Genomic DNA, 10,436 nt, shown 5'->3' with positions numbered 1-10,436 from the left:
ACTTGACAGGTACTTTTTCTGATCCTCTCCCTCCTCCCACCCTCTACCCTCAAGTAGGTCCCGGTGTCTTGTTCTCTTCTTTGTGTCCATGTGTTCTCAATGTTTAGCTCCCACTTATAAGTCAGAACATGTAGTATTTGGTTTTCTCTTCCGCATTAGTTCACTTAGGATAAAGGTCTCCAGCTCCATCCATGTTGCTGCAAAGGACATGATCTCTTTCTTTTTTATGGCTGCATAGTATTCCATGGTGTATATGTATCGTATTTTCTTCATCCTGTCTGATGGGCATGTAGGTGATGGGCATTTCGGTTGATTCCATGTCTTTACGATTGTGAATAGAGCTGCAGTGAACATACATGTACATGTGTCTTTATGGTAGAACGATTTGTATTCTTTTGGGTATAGACCCAATACTGGGATTGCTGGGTCGAGTGGTAATTCTGTTTTAAGTTCTTTGAGAAATCGCCACACTGCTTTCCACAGTGACTAAGCTAATTTATATTCCCACCAGCATTGTATAAGCATTCCCTTTTCTCCACAACTTCACCAGTATCTGTTATTTCTTGACTTTTATTCATAGCCATTCTGACTGGTGTGAGATGATATCTTATTGTAGTTTTGATTTGAATTTCTCTAGTGATTAGTGATGTTGAGTATTTTATATGCTTCTTGGCCATGTAGCTTCTTTGGCTAGGGACCTGTAAGTCTCCCTAAGTTTCTTGCACTTACTAAGCCTTCAACAAATGGTAGAAGAGTCAATTCTCTTGGTGTTTCAGAAGAAAACAATATCACAGCCCCTCTCCAATGGGTAGTACTATAAATCTTAAAATGAATTTTCATTCAGAGTAATAAACACAAGCCAAAGTTTTGTAGATATGTAACATCTGTCAACTTTTTGTGTTATCTACTTGTTTTCCGAAACACTGCTTCTGGTTTTAAAGGTAACTTCCCACAGTGTTTCACTAATAACATTTTAAGCATTACAAGTTCAACACTGAAGGTCAAATGACAATGAACTTTCAGTGCTTCCAAAAGCAGGGGCAGAGGGCAGCTGCTGAGGGGGACATTGTATAGCCTAACCTTCTCAGAATTTGATTTAAAAGTATGATCTTCACAGCGTTGGCCAGCAATATCATGGTCACTCCCTACGTCATTCCCTGGGAGAAAAACAGCCCTAGGTTACCTAAACACTGTTGGCTAAGACCAAATATTTATTAACATCCTAAGCAGCCCCATAATCAAGCCAACGCTGATAGGGACAAAGAAGGTGCCATGTGCAGTTTTTCTCCATGTCCCCGCAATATCTGATCTGAATTTTAAAAAGGGCAATTACTGGGGGAGAAGGAAGCCTATATATTATGTAGGATCCAAGTCTCAAACTGCTTTCCTAGGGAGTGTGAGGTTCTTGGAGATTAAGTGCAGTACCTTTCTGTCTTGAGTCCTGTAGGCTGCCCTTCTAATTTAATGCCAGTCTTGAAATAAACAGAATGCTTTCCAAGTCATCGCTAATTTTAACACTTTGGCTTAGAAGTGATTCAACACTGCCTCCTTGCTGAATGGATAATTCAAGCAAAAGACTCAAGAGCTGGATGCTACCCAGACAGGTAGGCAGCCAGATGAAGTGAGTGCCCAGGGAAAGGGCAGTAAGGGTCAGAAGAGAAAGAGGCTGGTGTTGTCACTGCCTCCTGCCTTCCTTATGACTGTCTGTTCAGGAGTCGTCCTAGCATCTCCCTTCTGCCGTGCTCCCTTTCCTGAAACCTTTTCTTCAAAAGAAGTGGAAAAGAGGAACAGGGAACCCGTATAGCAACAGCATCACCTGGAATGAATTCCGTTAGAACATACTGTCTTGGAAATCTAAAGCCTGCAGGGCTGGACAGGCAAGAAGAGCAGTGAGCACTGCATGAACCTATAAGCAAATCAGCATGTGGATGGTTTTTTGTTTTTTGGGTTTTTTTGAGACAGTCTTACTCTGTTGCCTAGGCTGGAGTGCAGTGGCACGATCTTGGCTCACTGCAACCTCCGCCTGCTGGGCCAAGGTGATTGTCCCACCTCAACCTCTCAAGTAGCTGGGACCACAGGTGTGCACCAACATGCGCAGTGAATTTTTGTAGAGATGGGGTTTCGTTATGTTGGCCAAGCTGGTCTTGAACTCCTAGGCTAAGCAATCGGCCTCCCAAAGTGTTGGGATTACAGGCATGAGCCACTGCACCAGGCCACACATGCTTATCTTACTCAGTCTTGCCCCTGAATACCCAGAAGGCCTAAACTTAGGAAAAAGTCAGGGGAGGGATGAGTTTATCATTCTTTGCACTCAAGCACAAAGTGCTTTGGAGTCGTTATATTTGGGTGAGTGCTTGCACTATGAGTAGGATATTATTTAGAAGCTGAGTTGTGTGCTGAGCAAATACTTCTTTAAAAATCAAAGCTGTATGAAGAGATCTGTTCTAGAGTCACAGTGTGGCTAAATAGTGTGCTATAAGATAAGCATAGGGCTCCTGAGGTGGTGCTGTTCTCCCACTGTAATGAGTTTACTGTTCTTGCTAAGGAAAGTGATCCTTTATCAACCTCTCCTCTCAAATGAACTGGCTTGTTTCCTGAGTGTGCCTTCATGGAACCATGTCTCCTCTTCCCTCAGTTCTCTCCTTCCCTCCCTTATGTATGACTCCTCCCATAATGCACACACATGGATTGAACCAAGTGAGGATATTTATCTGCTTCCTACCTCATAGAAGGGCATAGAGTGGACAGGGTCTAAGGTTAGTTCCTGAACTGAGTACCCACACATGCAGAACTTTATTTAAAGCTGGTGAAACTTTTGTATAACAGATAGATCAATAGGACTGAAAACTGATGGTTTTACCTGCCTGTTGAACGTGATTAAGTTCCATGGCACCATTTTAAAATTGTGCTGTATAGTTTTTGTATGTTGCTTAAGAAGCAGTTTAGCCTAATGGTTAAAAGCATGGCCTCTGGAACTAGATTTCCTCTGTATGCCTCAGTTTCCTCATCTGGGAATAATAATAGTTCTACCTCATGGGGTTGCTATGAGGATTAAATAATTTAATTAAATGATTTCATACAACTCTGAATTGTACTTGACACTTAGTACTCAAATATTAACTGGGCCCATCATTATCATTACAGATGTTGTTTACAAGCACTTGCCTTTGAGATTTGTTTAGCTTTTTTATTAAATTATGAGCAGCATAGTAGAACAATACATAGGCTTGGGCCTGGAATCAGATTCTAGCTTTGCCTGTTACTAGTTTTGAAACTTTGAGTAAATTACTTGATGTGTCTGAGTTTTAATATTCTTATATGTAAATTATTTTTTAAAAGGATTTTGCTTAGTGTTGATATACATACATTTAACACAGTTATGGAAATTATTATTTTTACTATTGTCATAGATAAGAATTTAGCCCCTGGGTTGCTGGAGGGTGGTAATGGTTAGGCAAACTCTCTTTGAAGTCTGCTTGATCTGGCCTCTTGCAGGCATGTACTCCGAAATATTTTTCAAATGGAAAAGAAGGCAGAGAACACAATTTTCAAAATATCTAGAGGCCTCCGAGAAGTCTTTGTAGAGATCTATAAAATCTCAAGGCAATTTAAAGGTAATAAGACAACTTTATTAATAATTAAAATGTAAATGTTAATGATAGCCCTTTGTATACCTATATTATCTTTTTCTGAATAATAGAAAATGTTTTAGAAACACTATGCTCTCCACATCCTGGGGCCGCAGCCTTCTCCAAAGAAACACAAAGAAGGAAATGAATTGCCTTAGCAAAAAAACAAATAAAGACACTCCAAATAACAGAAGAATGGGAAAGCTACAGACCTTGAAGTCGGAAGAAAATTTCCTCTCCTTGCCCTGTTTCTCCTTAAATGGATCACCAGTACAGTCTCTTACTTCTAGAGCCATGTTAAGCCTTTTCCCCCTAAGTTGTAATGTCCTTTTCGTTGCATCCTGTCCTAAGATGCAAGATGGTACAAGATGAAGGTATATGAAGAGATAATGAAGAAAACAAATTCAATGTATTTGCCAAGAACACAGTCTTTTAAATAACTCTTAAAGGGTTCGTTTAGAACAATGTAATAGATTGTGGTAATCTAGTACACAAAGCTAGTAGGAATCTCATGTATTAATAATATTTCAACATTCAGCAGTAGAGGGCAGCACTGTCCTTTTGCAAAATGTTGCACACTCTTGAGAAGGAAAATAAAGGCAAAGCTCCTGACCCCTCTATGTGTGTTTACTTTTACCATAAAAAGAAAGAAAAAAAAAAAGAATTGGAGTATTTTTATTATGGTTTAGGTGATGATGTATAAAGAATGTCAGAGCCTGGATTGCCTGGAAGTGGTACACCAGGTAATGCGAAAAACACGGAAGGTTTGAGGTCCCCCACTCAGGATATGGGTTCTGTCTAGCAAAGATAAACAGTAGCTTGACCCTGGGTAATCAGATAGGGTTATCGTATGAACAGACTTAATGCTCCTGCACTTTCTGGATAGAAGTCAATCTACTGAAATAGCAGGATGTGGTTTTAAAAAATGTGTGTAACTCGTATAGTCTTAGCCCTTTCTGCTGTGTTAGTGTTGCTCTCTGTTATACATGGGTCAGGTCAGAACTATCTCAAATACAGTATGTGTATTATGACTTTAAGAAATGGTGTCAGACATGATGGGTAAGGAATGTCTTTCATGGGACTGCAGTTGGCTAAATGGCTGTGTATAAATAGTGAAATTGAAGCCTTGTATGCTCGTCCTCATTCTATCACAGTATGATTTGAGTTTCCCTAACCAGTAAATAGCAAAAAAAAAAAGATCTGTTATTTTGTACTAAAAGTTACTTGATGCTCTTTAGCAGGATGACAGAATAATTCTAATTTTAGCAAATATAAAACCATGGTAATTCTAGCACATTTGGATTCTGTTTAACCCTGAAAACACTTTTGGCAGCAAATCTTCAATGCCAATTTAGATAAATCCCACTAGGAATAAGCACTGAAAGACATTGAGTCTAGTTCCCAGCTCTACCATGTGAAGTTGGGCAAATTACAACCTCTGAGCTTTTATTTCGCCTGTTAAATGGAGATAATACCTCCTAGATTTATTAAAAGGGTCAATTTAGAAAATATATATTAAAATGGTTTGAAAGCCACTTAAGTACCTAACAAATATTTCTATCCCTGTAGCTGAAAAAGATTCCTGCCTAGAAGACTTTATGACTCTTCTCATTTGATATCATTCTATTGCCTGAGATTGTTAATTAACTTTTATGCATACTTAATATTTTCTCCCAACTTGGTTGCTAGTTCCTTGAGAACTGAAACCATCAATTGCACTTCTTGGTATCCTCCACAACAAGGTATGTAGGTACTCAAATATTTGTTGGTTGATTAAAAACATAAACCGCAAGACATAATTAACTCTTTTTAAAATTGTGGTTAAAAACATGTATTTACCATCTTAACCATTTTTAAGTATACTGTATATTAGTGTTTACTATATGCACATTGTTGTGCAACACATCTCTAGAACTTTTTCGTCCAGATTTCTTTTTTTTTTTCTTTTTTTTTTTTTTTTTTTTTGAGACAGTCTTGCTCTGTTGCCCAAGCTGGAGTGTAGTGGCACCAGCTTGGCTCACTGCAACTGCTGCCTCCCAGGTTCAAATGGTTCTCCTGCCTCAGCCTCCTGAGTAGCTGGGACTACATGTGCCTGCCACCATGCCTGGCAAATTTTTGCATTTTTAGTAGAAATGGGGTTTTACCATGTTGGCCAGGGCTGGCCTGGAACTCCAGACCTCAAGTGATCCACCCACCTCAGCATCCCAAAGTGCTGGGATTACAGGCTTGAGCAACTATACCTGGCCTAGCCATTTTCTATAAACCTGAAAATAGATGCCAGAAAAGAAGGTGCCGCTGTAAAGTGCTTTCATGAGTGATTTATGTCTAACATACAATTAAACATTTATGAGCAGGAAATTATCAGGTTAAAATATAAACTCGCTTGCCAATTATTTGATTTTCAGGATATCTGCCTTTTGTTAATTACTGAAAATAAAGTATTATTTCTAATCACTATTGGTATCACAATAGCATTTTTATTTGGCCAGTATGTGTGAGGCCTGGAGTATGGAGGAAAACTGTCCCAGAAAAGGACCTTGCATTGGCTGTAGAGAGTTCTGGAATGCTCAGGATGGCAAGATTGTATTTAACTCTTAAAAACAATGCACCTTTTCAAGCACAGATTTTCATCTGATGTCGTGACTATCAATTATGTCAAATTTGTTTGATATATTAAAAAATTGGTTTTCTCCTTTGCACAAAATAAATTCTAGATGGATAGATTTAAATATTTTAAACAATATTGGGAAAATAATATTTTAGAAACATAGTATTAGGGTAGAATAGACTTTCTTAATCATAGCACAATCTCAGAAGCTATAAAGAAAATAATTGACTTTGCATGGCTATAGACACCATAAATATGTGATAACATGGAAGAATATTTGCAACATGCTTATTAGTCACATCTATTATATACTCAGAGCTTCACTGTATTGGTGGAAAATGAGGATATAAAGAAATTCAGAAAAGAAGAAATACAAATAACCAATAAACATACCCAAAATCATCATTATTAAATTGAAGCCACTCTATCAATGTTTACCCATTAGACTGACAAACATTTTAAATGTTGAAAAAATAGTGTTGAGGGGAAAGAGCACTGACATGCACTACTGGGGAGACTGTCAATCAATAAAGCCTTTTCTTAGAGTGCATTTTGGTAATAACAGTCAAAATTAAAATGCACATAATACCATTTGACCAAGCAATTTCTCCTCTAGGAGTCTATCCTAAATAAATTTATACAAGTTTTCAAAGATAGGTATGTAGGCATACAGTTATGCATTGTAGCTTTGCTTTAATAGAAAAAGAGTAAACACATGTATTATTTTTGGAACCTAAAAAAAAATCAAGTTTTTACTGAAAGAAAAAATGACAGGTTTGAAGCAGGACAGTGGCCATGGAAGTTGGAATCCACTAAGGCATGTGTAACAACTCACCTGCTGAGTCAACAAAAATAAATAAAAATTTTTAAAAAACAGGCTTGAGAGACACTTCACAGGAATAGAAAACTAAGACTGTTTCTATCAATGATAATGAAGTAGAACAGACAGGAAAAAATAATTCTCCAAAGCAAAGTATGTATGTGTGTAGTAACTTAAAACTTCAGATATTATGAGAAACTGTTTTTAAATAAAGAACAATGTGGTGTGCTATAGTTTAGAGTTGATCTGGAAACCTGGGGAGCTATTGACGCTCCTTAGTTAATAAAATAATAATTTTTAAAAATATGAATCCCCATTATCCATAGCAAACTAACGCAGGAACAGAAAACCTAACGCAGGAACGGAAAACCAAATGCTGCATGTTCTCATAAGTGGGGGCTGAATGATGAAGAACACATGGATACATGGAGGGAACAACACACACCGGGGCCTGTCGGGTGGGAGTAGGAGGAGGGAGGGCATCAGGAAGATAGCTAATGGATGCTTGGCTGAATACCTAGGTGACGGGATGATCTATGCAGCAAACCACCACGGTACACATTTACCTGTGTAACAAACCTGCACATCCTGCACATGTACTCCTGAACTTAAGAGTTGAAGAAAAAAAAATGACTACCACAATTCTGTATCCAAAGTCCTAGAATAGCTCCTGACATCAAACAGATGATAAATATTGGCTGAAGGAATGAATGAGGATATTTGCACCCGAGTTTTTATAAGAATAGATGTAAAATTGCCTAATGACTATTACTTGGTCTGCAACAAGTGTTTAATAGATACTAGTTCACTACTTATACTTGCCTAACACATCACAAAGTTTTATTTATTTAAAAGAATTTATATAGTGCTTGTTATATGCTGGGTACTGTTCTAAGTTCTTTACAAACACTAACTCATTCAAGTTGTATCAAGTGAAGTAGGTGGTCTATTCCATTTAACAGATGAGGCAATTGAGGCAAAGAACAATTAAGTAATTTGCCCACGATGGCACAGCTAGACAATGGTGGGGATATGGACACAGTCTGCCTCCAGGGTCACTTCTCCACGGTGCCATATTGCATCCCACATGGTAAAAACTTACTAAATGTAAGAATGAATAAAATGTTACTGTTTTTGAAATTACATTATGCTTTTGCCCCAGAGAGCTCAGAATATTTTATACCAAACCATGCCTAAAAATCATTCCCCCAACTTCCCTTTGAGGTAGAGCATATTTCTAAAATATTGTTTTAGTATATTACTGGTTTACTAGTTGTGTTTAAAAAGAACATGGGAGGTCATTGTTCCTATGATAAAGTCACAGTATTTGTTTTTTGACATCATATTCATTTCCATGACAACAGTTCCAAGTTCCAAACACAGAAACATCTTGCTCTGGAAATGGAAGAGGCATGGGGCCTACAGAGAATTACATAACAATGTCAAAATTGTTTAAAGGGGTAAGGTTGTGTGTGTGTCTTTTAATCTTTTGCGTAACTAAAGAAATGAGTCTCCAACTTTTTCAATCAATAATCTTTTTTTTGTATCTAAGCTTTGTAGGCTTTTCCTTTTTTAAGATGGAGTCTCTGTTGCCAGGCTGGAGTGCAGTGGCGTGATCATAACTTATCACAGCCTCAAATTCCTGGGCAAAAGCAGACCTTCTACCTCAGCCTCCCAAGTAGCTGGGATTATAAGCACAACCCACCTGTTGGCTAGTTTTCGTTTTTTGGTGTTTTTTTTGTTTGTTTGTATTTTGTTTTTTTGTTTGAGTTGGAGTTTTGCTCTTGTTGCCCAGGCTAGAGTGCAATGGTGTGATCTCGGCTCCCGGCAGTCTCCGCCTCCTGCATTCAAGTGATTCTCCTGCCTCAGCCTTCCAAGTAGCTGGGATTACAGGCAAGTGCCACCATGCCCGGCTAATTTTACATTTTTAGTAGAGACGGGGTTTCTCCATGTTGGTCAGGCTGGTCTCGAACTCCCAACCTCAGGTGGTCCACCCACAGCCTCTCAAACTGCTGGGATTACAGGCATGAGCCACCGCACCCAGCCAGTTTTCATTTTAACCGTTTAACTCCATTCCATAACAATACCAGTGTTTCTTTTTTTCATGATTCATTCATTCATTTATTCATTCATTCCATAAATATTTATTGACCATCTACTATGCTCCAGCATTGCACTAGGTGCTAAGAATAACATAGTGAACGAAAAGACAAAATCCCTTTCTTCATGGATTGTAATCTAATGGGGAAACAGTAAGAGTATTGCACAAGTAAAATACTAAGATTACTAAACTGTAACCATATATGAGTGCTACAGATCTTAGTAATCTGAGATTACTAAGATACAGCCATGGTAAGTGCCACATATCTTCATGGGAAAAGTCCATGAAAGCATAAAATAGAGGGAATTAATTTAGTTGAGGCCAGTTCTTTCCCCCTCAGAATCTTCCACCCAGCACGGATAGTATTCCACTTCTAATTCCTACCCCAGCTATACCTCTTAGACCTTACAGTTTGCACATATGACAAAGTTCTGGAGTCCATGTTGGCAGCCAATGTTTTCAAGAGAAAATGGCCCATTAAAAATAATATTTTTAATTTATTGTCTTGTCACTTTATTATTGCTTCTAGCTTTTTTCCCAAAAGACAAAAATATCACTTTAAAAATCTAATTTGCATTCATAAGATATAAGTACTTTTCTCTTTGTGTTTCTGTTGGGAAATGTGAAGAATGAGACATTTCCTGTAAGAATAACATAGATCTTTATCAAGTTAAAGAAAGACACAAATATCAAGAGAAGGTAGAACCAGAAACATCTATTTGTGTTTGTTATTCTTATTCTACATAGGACAAGAATCTCCAAAGGTTAAAAGGAAAACATACTGGCACTGCCCAAAGAGGACAGCCCTGTCATTGGTGGTACGTGGACATCACCGAGTGACACGCAGCATCTCCTTCATGTGTGATGGGCATGGGGGCCAGAGCTAGGCTGCAAATTCTCCTCTGGAAGACCATTGTGTCAAAAGAGCAGGTAATGGGCACAGACAGGTCAAGCTCAGAGTTGGGGCCTCTGGTTCCCCCAAGGGAGGACTGGGCTGTGAGTGAGGCATGGAAAGCAGTGCAATGAGAACTAAAGGGTCCATGAGCTCCATCAGCATCCCCCAGAAGGGAAGGTTATATATAGTCAGAGGCAAGAAACAATATTGGAAAAGCTCCAGAATTATAGATGGTGTGACAACCAACAGCTTAGAATGCCTTTAATGCCATATTCAGGACATGCCCCTGTTTAGGGCAAGGGACCCTAAGATGAAGGACACCCTTGCTTAGCTGATGTAGAGGAAGGGCTTCTTTGTCTCCCACCCTTCCCCACCCTGTATTT

Source organism: Macaca nemestrina, chromosome 9 (assembly GCF_043159975.1).
Source record: "Macaca nemestrina isolate mMacNem1 chromosome 9, mMacNem.hap1, whole genome shotgun sequence".
Classification (NCBI taxonomy): domain Eukaryota; kingdom Metazoa; phylum Chordata; class Mammalia; order Primates; family Cercopithecidae; genus Macaca; species Macaca nemestrina.
This window is presented reverse-complemented; position numbering follows the sequence as displayed.